This window comes from Carassius carassius, chromosome 7, assembly GCF_963082965.1.
Source record: "Carassius carassius chromosome 7, fCarCar2.1, whole genome shotgun sequence".
Taxonomy (NCBI): domain Eukaryota; kingdom Metazoa; phylum Chordata; class Actinopteri; order Cypriniformes; family Cyprinidae; genus Carassius; species Carassius carassius.
Genome location: NC_081761.1, coordinates 606,022 through 618,078, shown reverse-complemented (window position 1 = coordinate 618,078; position 12,057 = coordinate 606,022). Strand labels below are relative to the sequence as shown.

Genomic DNA, 12,057 nt, shown 5'->3' with positions numbered 1-12,057 from the left:
ACATAATTTCTTAATTGGTGAAAACATTCTAGCTGCTTTTAACATTAGACCAGCATTTTTTACTTTAAAATTAGGATACACATGTTTCCTTCTAAACAATCACCTCTAAGCCACAGGAAAAATGTTGTTTGGTTTGATTTATTTTATTATATTTAGCTATTCACGCTTAATTTAGTAATCTAATTACTTTAACTGGTCTTTTATTTTTGTCAATCTTCACTTCTAGCGTGCTTTATCAGTTAAAACATGTATGTGTATACAAATATCTAACTGGATTGAAAGTGGTAAAATCAAGACAGGATTTTATTAACATAAGACTTGTTATCAGTTGAAATAGACGTACAATGTCTAAACTTTTACAACGTTACACAAGAGGCTAAATATTTGGTCTCACGTCTGGGGTCGTGAGATTGCTGATGCCACCATCAGTGTACTGTATTTCAAAAGGTTGTAAAACATCTAAACCTGTTTCTAAGATCTCAACTCATTTGCAACTTAATTAGTTGTGAGGGATCTGGCATTGTGTACTTTGGTGGTGTGTGTCAGCTAAAGTTCAGTGAAAAACAGATCATGTTCAGTGATTAAAGGATCTCCATTGCATCTATTTACGGCGTTTACCTGTGAGTGTGAACTTTGTCAAAGTTTAGCCAAAAGTTCAGCGACTGGTCAAAAGACGTGTGCCCTATTGAACCTTTTTTAACGTCAAAAACCTAAGAATTTACATAGGGGCATACATTTTTACATTACATTTACATTTATTCACTTAGCAGACGCTTTTATCCAAAGCGACTTACAATTGCCACATATGTCAGAGGTCGCACGCCTCTGGAGCAACTAGGGGTTAAGTGTCTTGCTCAGGGACACATTGGTGTCTCACAGTGGATTCGAACCCGGGTCTCTCACACCAAAGGCATGTGTCTTATCCACTGCGCTAGCATATCTGGTGCATTGTTAGGTAAAGTTCTTGAAGATAATATTTGTCTGAGAGAAACCAGGACGGTTTATTAATAATGTAGATCTGGTGAATGTGATTTCACAGATGTTCAGGATGAGATCAGATAGATCGGGTCGAGGGTGATCGTTTTTAACAAGGTGCTCGATGCTGCAGGAAGATGTGGTTTAATTTTTGTTTATTTAGTTTATTTGAGTTACATTTATTATTTTTATTCACACCTAGATTTTTCAAGCCTCAACACACAAACATACAATCACAAACAAGCACACAAACGTAAACATACATGCAAAAAAAGGCAACCATATTGTACAAATAAAAAAAATACTGTACAAACAAACATAACAACAAACACAAAGATACATACACAAACATACTATACAAACAAACATACAATTGTAAACAACAAACAAACACACACAAACAAACATAACCAAAGAAAACAAACATACATGCAAACAAAGGCAAACATACTCTACAAACAAACATAAACAACAAACACAAACATACTGTACAAACATAAACAACAAACACAAACATACTATACAAACAAACATAAACAACAAACACAAACATACTGTACAAACAAACAAACAACACAAACATACTGCACAAACATACTGTACAAACAAACAAACAACAAACACAAACATACTGTACAAACATAAACAACAAACACAAACATACTGTACAAACATAAACAACAAACACAAACATACTGTACAAACATAAACAACAAACACAAACATACTATACAAACAAACATAAACAACAAACACAAACATACTGTACAAACAAACAAACAACAAACACAAACATACTGCACAAACATAAACAACAAACACAAACATACTGTACAAACAAACAAACAACAAACACAAACATACTGTACAAACATAAACAACAAACACAAACATACTGTACAAACATAAACAACAAACACAAACATACTGTACAAACATAAACAACAAACACAAACATACTGTACAAACATAAACAACAAACACAAACATACTGTACAAACATAAACAACAAACACAAACATACTGTACAAACAAACAACAAACACAAACATACTGCACAAACATAAACAACAAACACAAACATACTGTACAAACAAACAAACAACAAACACAAACATACTGTACAAACATAAACAACAAACACAAACATACTGTACAAACATAAACAACAAACACAAACATACTGTACAAACATAAACAACAAACACAAACATACTGTACAAACATAAACAACAAACACAAACATACTGTACAAACATAAACAACAAACACAAACATACTGTACAAACAAACAACAAACACAAACATACTGTACAAACAAACATAAACAACAAACACAAACATACTGTACAAACAAACATAAACAAACACAAACATACTGTACAAACATAAACAACAAACACAAACATAAAAACACAGATTTAACTGATATATTTCAACTGCATTGACTGCTCTAAAATATGAGACACAGATGTTTCAGGAGTTTAGGACACATGCTTATCTGATAAGGGTTTTATTTTCTATTTGGGTGATGTATATTTATTTAGTTAAAGTTTAACTGTTTTACCAAGCCGTTGTTAGATGCCAGAGTTTCCTGTCTTGATTTCAAAAGCAGTATCATAGCTATTAAATTATCTTTTTGTGGTTTAAAATGTATAATTAATCTCAAAGCAAGTCTGATTTTGTGGTGGTTGTGCTTTAAAATGAAATTATTACAATCCTAATTAAAGTGATGAAGGATGTTGAAAGTCTGACCGTCATTAGTTGTTGAGTCCTACTGTAATGTTAACATAAAAAGTGATTAAAATGTAAAAATTTAAATCAAATGTAATCAGTTATATTTTCTTTTTTAAAGTAATTGAAATTGTTATGCTACTTTTTAGATTTTAAAAAGGGTAACATGTAATCTATAACCTATTACACTTCCATAGAAACCATCCTATACTGTTAAATGTAAAATAATTCCATCAGGGTCTCTCTCAGCTAAATGTTTGTAAATGTTTCACAGTGTCTGTGAAAGCTGCTTGGGTGCTTGAGAGTGTTTGGAAGGAAAATGTTTTAGCTTAAAGATGTGATTTTACAACAAACTAAGCATTCTAACTAAGAAACATAACACTATGGGTTTTTTTCTATTATTTAAAAAGTCATAATGTTTATTGTGTTTTGAACAGAAATTAAGATATGGTATATAAATTACTGTATTTTCCGGACTATAAGTCACACTTTTTTTCATAGTTTGGCTGGTCCTGCGACTTATAGTCGGGTGCGACTTATTTATCAAAATTAATTTGACATGAACCAAGAGAAATAAACCAAGAGAAAACATTACCGTCTAGAGCCAGGAGAGGGCGCTCTATGCTGCTCAGTGCTCCTGTAGTCTACACTGAAGACATAGGGCGCCCTCTTGCGGCTGGAGACGGTAATGTTTTCTCTTGGTTCTTGGTTCTAAATAAATGCGACTTATAGTCCAGTGCGACTTATATATGTTTTTTTTCCTCATCGTGACGTATATTTTTGGACTGATGCGACTTATACTCAGGTGCGACTTATAGTCCGAAAAATACGGTAAGTCTTTTTTATTGATTAACATGATAGTACCACAATGCATTTATGAGGTTATGTATTTAATCTGCTTCATGTATTCTCTGGTTACTGTATATTCAAGAGAAATGCATAAACTCAATTGTTGTAATCAACCTAAAGCTTTAAGTCTGTCATTAAAAAATATCTTGAAGAGAAAAGTCTTTCAAGCATGTATTTTCATTTGTCCAGGACTCTTACTAAAAACACTCGAGTGTGGATATGAATCCTAGATGAAAACTAAAAAAGATTACTTTTTAAAGTATTTTAAAAAGATACTTGACATCTTAACACATCTGTGTCAGAAAGATAATTATGTCATGGCCTTATCGATTTTTCTATCAACTATTTGATCAAATCTTAGTAAAATAAATCTATAAAGAATCTATAAATTATTTTAATAAAATTAAACATTATAGTTGCATTTAAACAGTATGGTTAACAACACCGTTTGTAAAGTGAGAAAGAAAGTCTAATCTGTTGTAAAAGTTCTGTGAGACATTTGTATCAAAGAAACACTTTTGTTGCAAACTAATTTTCAGTCTAATTCATAAAGAAGAATCTCTGTCAGCATCTTGCATTCACCAGAGGGTCATTTACCTGCTTCTAATCCTCACCATGGTTTTAGGTTTGAAAGATCAAAAAATGTACAAAACTTATTTGTCAAAATGAAAGTTACATAATTTTTTAACCACACTGCTCTCCATCATCTTTGTAGAGATACCTAGTGTGAGGCTAAAAGTTTTGATTTGTAAAAGTTTTGTGTGCAACATTGTAGAAGTTGAAATGTTTTAGTGAATGGGTTGTTTTATTGTGCGTGTGTTTTGTTTGTTTTGTTCATATGTGAGTGTTTGTGTGTATGTTTGCATTTAAATGTATGTTAGTCTATATCTTTGTGCTCGTGTTTTTGCTGAATGTTTGTGATTATGCATGTTTGTATATGTTTGTGTGTACATGTCTGTGGTTGCATGTATGTCTGTGTTTCTGTGTGTGTGTGTGTGATTGTTTGTTTGTTTTTGCGTGTACATTTGTGCCCTAGTTAGTTTATTTGCATGTTTGTGTGCTTGTTTGTGATTGTATGTTTGTGTTTGTGTACTTGTTTTCTTTTGCGGTGTATGTTTGTGTTGAGGCTTGAAAAATCTAGGTGTGAATAAAAATAATAAATGTAACTCATATAAACTAAAAAAACAAAAATTAAACCACGTCTTCCTGCAGCATCGAGCGCCTTGTTAAAAACGATCACCCTCGACCCGATCTATCTGATCTCATCCTGAACATCTGTGAAATCACATTCACCAGATCTACATTATTAATAAACCGTCCTGGTTTCTCTCAGACAAATATTATCTTTGTAAATTCTCCAGATGTTTGACCACACGTCTTTTGACCAGTCGCTGAACTTTTGGCTAAACTTTGACAAAGTTCACACTCACAGGTAAACGCTACAAATAGATGCAATGGAGATCCTTTAATCACTGAACATGATCTGTTTTTCACTGAACTTTAGCTGACACACACCACCAAAGTACACAATGCCAGATCCCTCACAACTAATTAAGTTGCAAATGAGTTGAGATCTTAGAAACAGGTTTAGATGTTTTACAACCTTTTGAAATACAGTACACTGATGGTGGCATCAGCAATCTCACGACCCCAGACGTGAGACCAAATATGTAATATGTTTTGTGTAATGTTGTAAAAGTTTAGACATTGTACGTCTATTTCAACTGATAACAAGTCTTATGTTAAGAAAATCCTGTCTTGATTTTACCACTTTCAATCCAGTTAGATATTTGTATACACATACATGTTTTAACTGATAAAGCACGCTAGAAGTGAAGATTGACAAAAATAAAAGTGATTAGACTACTAAATTAAGTGTGAATAGCTAAATATAATAAAATAAATCAAACCAAACAACATTTTTCCTGTGGCTTAGAGGTGATTGTTTAGAAGGAAACATGTGTATCCTAATTTTAAAGTAAAAAATGCTGGTCTAATGTTAAAAGCAGCTAGAATGTTTTCGCCAATTAAGAAATTATGTTGATTTATTAAAAACATCACTTTGTTTAATTATTTTAACACCCATTTAAATCCATCTCTGTGGCCTCTGGTGTTAGGGATGTGTTGGGGGTGAGGATGTAGACTATCTGACCGAAAAATACCTTTTTATTTTGTTTAACTTCGTGACAAAACTCTAACTTGTAAAAATCGTAGCTAATGGTAGAGTACCACGTAGATTTTGACAAGTAACGTTTGCTTCAGATACTTTTTTGTTTAGGTCGAGGTAAGAGAAGTCAACATTTCTTCTTTTCTTTTCTAACAAACTAAATATTTTTTTTTATTCTAATGTTACAAGATTTTGACTGCCATGTGCTGTTTTAGATAGATGGTCAGTAGCCTACTTTTCTTTTTTAACTTGCAACAAACTCTAACGAGTTTCTAAATTGTTTAATGACACTTAAATACAGGTCCTGACCCGTTTTTACTCTTTTCTGGGAAAAAACTACCTTTACATTGTCATTATGATTTTTTTTCATATACCTACATTGTGGAACTCCTCATCAGATTTCAAACTAAATAGGATTTCTTTCATATGTGGCCGATTCAAATCCAAATATGGGTTTTGAAAAAAAACTAATTTGAATTGTCTGCACAAAAAAAAAAAAAAAATTTAAGCCATGCATGAAATTTAGTATTGTGCACCTTAGACCACAACAGAAGAGAGATTTTATATAGAAAACCTTTGTACAAATATACAATAAATAATGAATTATTAACAAAACATGGACATTATTATCTAACCTTAAAGAAAAAACACTTTTTGAGTATGGGAAAGACAGTGAAGTCTAATAGTTATTGCATCTGAAATATTACATTAGAAATGTTTATTGTATATTTGTGCCGTTTATTAATATATAAGCAGACGATTATTAGTAAACAGTAAACAAGTTTAGGATGTTAATACATTAATATAATATTTTAACCATTGGGTTAAAAAAAAAAAATATATATATATATATATATATATATATATATATAATAATAATAATAATAATACTAATAAATATATATATATATATTACCCCATTGTCAGATATTTTTGCTTCTTTTAAGCAAAAACTAACAAAATTTGATTGTTTTTTTTTTTATAGAAAACAAGACAATCTATCTTTAGTCAATGCATCTTAATTACAGAATTTCAGAAAGAAAACAAGACAGAAATACTAAAGGAAGAAAATTATTTTTTGCAGTGCACGAAGGGAAATGGAGAGATGATCCGCTGAAGAAACACTTAAGACACAGAAGATGAGCGCACGCTTTTAAACGCTAAAAGAAAGCATGACAATCTCATACACTTACACACCCAGACAACACATCCAGAAGGAAATATTTGAGTCCAGGCTCAAAACAAGAGAAAATTTGGACTTACAAATCACACAAAAGCTCAGACTTTCTTCAGAACGGCACACAACTGAAAGCCTTTAACATGAAGTGACCCTTGTCTTTATAAAACATGCATACATTTGACTTGTTTAAGGACCAATCACAATTAAATTAACCCCCCAAACATAAAAAAGAAAAAGCAGAAGTAAAGTTAGTTTTCCTTGACTTTAGTGTGAAACGTGAGCTGGATGTCCATCATATGGCCTTGAGGTTTTCTGTATTCAGAAGTTCATCTAAAACCTTTCTGCTGTTATTGTTGTTGAGGGGAAAATGTCCACTGTGCAAATGCCCAGTAACAACATAATGCAAGTTATTATACAAGTTCCCCTATATATCTAAAAAAAAAAAAAAAAAAGATGAAAGAAATATACTTTTATTCATCAAGGATGCATTAAATTGATAAAAAAGGACAATAAGCAATGTATAACGTTGCAAAAAACTTCTATTTCAATTCTTCTATCAAATTATCTCATAACTTTGACTTTTCATCTTTTAATTTTGACACTTTCTTGCCATTAAGATCTCATAATTTTGCCTTTCTGTCGCATAATCATGACATAGTACCTCATAACATGCATAATGAAAAATTTGACACTGGAGGAATGATGCTGAAAATACAGCTGCACATCGCAGAAATAAATTACACTTTAACACAGATTCTCATAGAAAACAGTTGTTTTAAATTAGAATAATATTTCATAATTTTATAGAATCTTTGATTAAATAAATGCAGACATCTTTCAGAAAGTCTTACCTGTATACAGTTCTTCCAGTTTTCTTTGCTGGCTTTGTCTTCGACGATCTTAGATGCAAACTTCAAGGCTCTCGTGTACATTTTGTTAACCAGCACGTGTTTGTAGGAAAGAAGATATCCTCACATCAAATAAAACATGATCCAGTTCAATATGAGCCCATGGAAGAAGTTTTTATTTGATCATCTAATTAAAACATTGTTTAAATTTAGTGGTTTTTATTTATCTAATATGTGTGTATTGTGTATATGTATGATGTATATTCATGTATATATTTAAGACAAATATCTTGTTTGTATATTAATATAATATAAATATATGAATGTATATACACATGTAAATATTTTTTAAATGTATGCTGAATGTGTGTGTATATATATAATACAGAGTACACATAAAATATATATTTAAATATATATACAGTATATATATATACAGTATATATATATATATATATATATATATATACAGTATATATATATATATATATATATATATATATATTAGAGGTGGGCATAGATTCATTTTTTTAATCTAGATTAATCTCACTGTAATCTTGGAATTAATCTAGATTAAAATGGCTCATTTGAATTCTGCCAAAGGCATTCAGAATATGTGTGCTACCCAAATAAAATAATGACTAAAAGTAAGTCTTTAAGAACTGGTTTCTAAAGCCAGCTGGTGCATTAGACCAGGGGCTGTTTCCTGTTTCCAAAATGGTTTCCATTGGGAAGCTTCTTAAAAAAAATTCCCTGAAGCAAACCCAGCGGCTTCAGCTGCATCCATGTTAGCATGTCATGTTTGATGTGGTAATTTCTAGGGCTTGGGCATTGTGACGTCATTACTTGGCGTGGCCGCCATGTTGATGGCCTCCTTCACTGCTACTCGGACTACTGCGCAGTGTTTAGACGTACTCCCTCTCAGCAGTGTGTCTCAATTTGATTAATTAAAAATCTATTTCAACCATGGTAAACCGTTGCTGTATTGAAGTCGTGGCCTAATGGTTAGAGAGTCGGACTCCCAATCGAAAGGTTGTGAGTTCGGGTCCCGGGCCGGCAGGAATTGTGGGTGGGGGGAGTGCATGTACAGTTCTCTCTCCACCCTCAATACCACGACTTAGGTGCCCTTGAGCAAGGCATCGAACCCCCAACTGCTCCCCGGGCGCCGCAGCATAAATGGCTGCCCACTGCTCCGGGTGTGTGTTCACAGTGTGTGTGTGTTCACTGCTCTGTGTGTGTGCATTTCGGATGGGTTAAATGCAGAGCACAAATTCTGAGTATGGGTCACCATACTTGGCTGAATGTCACTTCACTTTTGTGGGGTGTAACAGCGCAATATATAATCGCCATGGGTAAAATAAAATGAGAATGGATTAAGTTTCCACCGCTTTCCTGCTTGGAGGCGCGACCACGGAGACCAAAACATCTGAATATTCATTTATATAGCTTAAGTCAACATTGAAAATAAGGGAAATTTCTCGGGTTACTCATCCAAAATACGGGAAATTTCAACATTCATCTTTCTGTTGCTATCCGTCTGCTGACAGCAGAAATCCGTACTACAAAACTGCTGCATTAACTAACGTTAAGCGATTTGTGAAGCAGCAGCACGGGTCAAACACTAACTCTTCTCTGTTCGCAGGCCATGGTTTTGTGTCATTTCCTCGACACTCACCGAGACGAGTATCCCCTGACGGACAAGAGCATCATCGAGCTGGGCGCTGGAACCGGCCTCGTTACCATAGTAACCAGCCTCCTGGGTGAGAGCCAATCACAATCAGGAATACTTCAAATTATATGTTTTTTTTTTCATTAAACTCCAGTAAAAGTAAAGGCAGACAAAATAAAGAAATAAATAAAAAATCACAGTACTACAAGAACTACAATAACATCCATCCATCTTCTTCCGCTTATCCGGGGCCAGGTCGAGGGGGCAGCAGTCTAAGCAGAGATGCCCAGACTTTCCTCTCCCTAGACACTTCCTCCAGCTCTTCCGGGGGGATACCGAGGCGTTCCAAGGCCAGCCGGGAGACATAGTCCCTCCAGCGTGTCCTCAGTCTTCCCCGGGGCCTCCTCCCGGTGGGATGTGCCCAAAACACCTTCCCAGGAAGGCGACCAAGAAGCATCCGGAACAGATGTCCGAGCCACCTCAGCTGGCTCCTCTCAATGTGGAGGAGCAGTGGCTCTACTCTGAGCTCCTCCCGAGTGACAGAGCTCCTCACCTTATCTCTAAGCGAGCGCCCAGCCACCCTGCGGAGAAAGCTCATTTCGGCCGCCTGTATCCGGGATCTTATCCTTTCAGTCATGACCCACAGCTCATGACCATAGGTGAGAGTAGGAACGTAGATTGACTGGTAAATCGAGAGCTTGGCCTGCTCCTTCTTCACCACGACAGACAGGTACATTGACCGGATCACTGCAGAAGCTGCACCTATTCACCTGTCAATCTCCCGCTCCATCCATCCCGGCAATGCGAACCAAGCTCCTGCTCCGGTCATACAGGGACTGGACAGCCCTTAACAGAGGGCCTCATACACCATACTCCCGGAGCACCCCCCACAGGAGACCACGAGGGACACGGTCTAATGCCTTCTCTAGATCCACAAAACACATGTGGATTGGTTGTGCAAACTCCTATGAACCCTCCAGCACCCTGGTGAGGGTATAAAGCTGGTCCAGTGTTCCACGACCGGGATGAAAACCTAATTGTTCCTCCTGAATCCAAGGTTCTCCTATCGGCCGAATTCTCTCCAGTACCCTGACATAGACTTTTTTTTTTATAGACATAGTTGGAACACACCCTTGAAAAGAGGGGCCACCACCCCGGTCTGCCACTCCAGAGCCACTGTCCCCGACCGCCACGCGATGCTGCAGAGGCGTGTCAGCCAAGACAGCCCCACAACATCCAGGGACTTGAGGTACTCAGGGCGGATCTCATCCACCCCTGGTGCCTTGCCACCAAGAAGCTTCTTAACTACCTCGGTGACTTCAGCTTGGGTGATGGACAAGTCCATCTCTTAGCCCTCAGCCTCTGCTTCCTCCACGGAAGGCATGTCGGTGGGGTTGAGGAGATCCTCGAAGTATTCCTTCCAACGTCCAACGATATTCCCAGTTGAGGTCAACAGTTGCCCACCTCCACTGTAAACAGTGTTGGCAGGGCACTGCTTCCCCTTCCTGAGGCGCCGTATGGTTTGCCAGAATCTCTTCAAGGCCAACTGATAGTCTTTCTCCATGGCCTCACCAAACTCCTCCCAGACCCAAATTTTTGCCTCCACAACCACCCGAGCTGCAGCCCGCTTGGCCTGCCTTTACCCATCAGCTGTGTCAGGAGTCCTGCAATCCAGCCAGGCCTGGTAGGACTCCTTCTTCAGCTTGACAGCATCCCTTAATTCTGGTGTCCACCACCGGGTTCATGGATTGCCGCCTCGACAGGCACCAGAGACCTTACGGCCACAGCTCGGAGTGGCCGCATTGACAATGGAGGTGGAGAACATGGTCCACTCGGACTCAATATCTCCAGCTTCCGTCGGAATCTGGTCAAGGCTCTGCCGGAGGAGGGAGTTGAAAATCTCTCTGACAGGGGGCTCAGCCAAACGTTCCCAACAGACCCTCACAATACGTTTGGGTCCAACAGGTCTGTCCAGCTTCCTCCCCCACCATCGGATCCAACACACCACCAGTTGGTGATCAGTTGACAGCTCCGCCCCTCTCTTTACCTTTACCTTCTAATCTTGTACGGCCAGAGGGTGAACACATTTAAATTTTTTGTGAACTATTCCTATAAGTGTCCATCAATAATATGTAATAATGTGAGAAAGAAGCATCACCGTTGTGATCTGTGGAGAATTTCATGTGTACTTCAAGAACTTGATGATGAAGAAGTGTATGATGTTTGTAAGACAATCATTTGAGCAGTGATGTTATTTTGACATGATCATGTTTTTCATTACATTCACTCTCTTAAGTTTTCGATACAGAAATGAAACTTTTACAACTTAAGTATTTTCAATATTTGGAAATAAACGTGAAACATTCTGAGTCAGGTTTCTTTTTCTAAACACAGCTTCTGAAACTCTACAGTGTTTACAGGCTTTTCTAGTTCGGAGCTTCTAGATTAAAGCAGAACTGATTTCTTGTGTGGTTTCCAAGTTCAGAAGGACCAGATGTGTCTATGACTAACGGCACATAGCAGTAAAGGATCACAAACATGTTTTGGTTCTTCTGAGGGGAGCAGCCTATTTGGACCATGCGTGCATGTCTGATTCACGGAGATATTTGATCCTGGGATCAAGTGCTGGAGTCTG

General features: G+C 36.5%; 2 long non-coding RNA genes across 2 annotated transcripts; one reads left to right on the top strand and one right to left on the bottom strand.

The window, feature by feature from the left end:
- The first annotated feature begins 3,109 nt into the window (after positions 1 to 3,109).
- LOC132142964 (uncharacterized) lies at positions 3,110 to 3,671 on the top strand. The gene is made up of 2 exons (XR_009434135.1): positions 3,110 to 3,173; positions 3,546 to 3,671. It is a non-coding gene; the product is annotated as an uncharacterized LOC132142964 (long non-coding RNA).
- Positions 3,672 to 5,004: 1,333 nt separating this feature from the next.
- On the bottom strand, positions 5,005 to 5,810 carry LOC132142963 (uncharacterized). Its single transcript, XR_009434134.1, has 2 exons — positions 5,469 to 5,810; positions 5,005 to 5,179 (listed from the first exon to the last, which is right to left on the bottom strand). It is a non-coding gene; the product is annotated as an uncharacterized LOC132142963 (long non-coding RNA).
- Between the last annotated feature and the right edge of the window lie 6,247 nt (positions 5,811 to 12,057).